Source organism: Saccoglossus kowalevskii, chromosome 15, assembly GCF_978046115.1.
Source record: "Saccoglossus kowalevskii chromosome 15, keSacKowa6.1, whole genome shotgun sequence".
Classification (NCBI taxonomy): Eukaryota; Metazoa; Hemichordata; class Enteropneusta; family Harrimaniidae; genus Saccoglossus; species Saccoglossus kowalevskii.
Window position 1 is genome coordinate 32,804,399 of NC_140655.1, and position 1,372 is coordinate 32,805,770.

The following is a 1,372-nucleotide window of genomic DNA, read 5'->3' on the forward strand; positions in this document are numbered from 1 at the left end:
TTATATATCTCTCTCGCAACCACGCATGCATATTTAAATAATGATCATTCAACTTCCGCATCATGCCAATTACACATGCATAAAGGAGTGGCATCAATATGTCGCATGGCAACGGGGACGTCAGCCTAAAACAGATGTATATACTCCATGGCCATTGGCTGTTAGCTATTGTGAGAAATGTAATGCAATGTGGGTGAAATTGAAAACGTAAAACGGAACGTCCACGACAGGAATTTACGTGTAACTCGATACGCACATCATTTGCATGCTATCTTTCTATTCTGAGTCGAAGATTTATAATAGAAAAAAATCATCGTAAGATCCGTTTGTTGATATTTTATTTTACGTTTCAAATATCTATATTCAAAAAGATCTTTACACTTAGAGGAAAGTCTCTCTCTGAGTCCCCGATTTCATCGTATTTCAGTCGCAGGATATAAACTGATGTAATCTTGTAAATTCGATCGCACAATTTGTTTTTTTCGATATGGCTTCGAAAAGGGAAACCAAACATTTTCGCAATCATTCGTTTCGTTTATGTATGGTTTCACACTGTTTGCTTTGCATGGGATATTTCACTCCTACGCTTCTACTTTCCAGGTTTTCCCGTGATAAAATCATTATCGGCGGGCGGCGTTTTTAAGTGAATGTACATCTAAACATCTTATTTGCACTTTTTAATGGGCTCATTAACAAGTATCAATACCCCAAGATATCATCAACCCTCCAGTAACGGCAAAAACAATTGCCGCTACTAATATCAGAAAGGAATGCTACAGCCCGGAGGTTCGATTCTTGCAGGTGTGGGACGTGAAATTATCGGTTAACATCATCATCATCAACAACACAACCACCAAGTGCTTGTATGACTTCGTGCAACTGATCGCATATGCAATAACGATAATTCGTTCACTTCACCGTTTGCTTAAAGATTTATCTCACAGTGCGACAAAGATGCGTTGTGTACGATACGAGTTGTAGGTTATTCCCAGCCTATAATTTCACATATGAAAATATCTCAACCAAGAATTGAGATTGTCTATTAATTATAAATGAAAAAAAAAACATACTAGGGTTGTCGAAAACATTCAGAAAAATGAGGACTCATATTCAGTCGTCATTCTTTGGAGCAGAAGTACTGGTATTAAATTCAACTGAACGCTTTCAATTTCCATCAAAGCCTGGGGACATCTGTTGGAAGAAGTTCCGTTAGTCGAAAAGAATGTTTGCCATGTTTTTCATCTGTTCCGCCAGATTCCCATGAGAGACGTCTGCCCTTATAAGCGTGTCAATGCGAATAAGAAATTGACAGTGCAATCAAACCACCAACCAATTAAGCCAAAATGTCATTAAAGAGTGAAGTGCTTCTCAC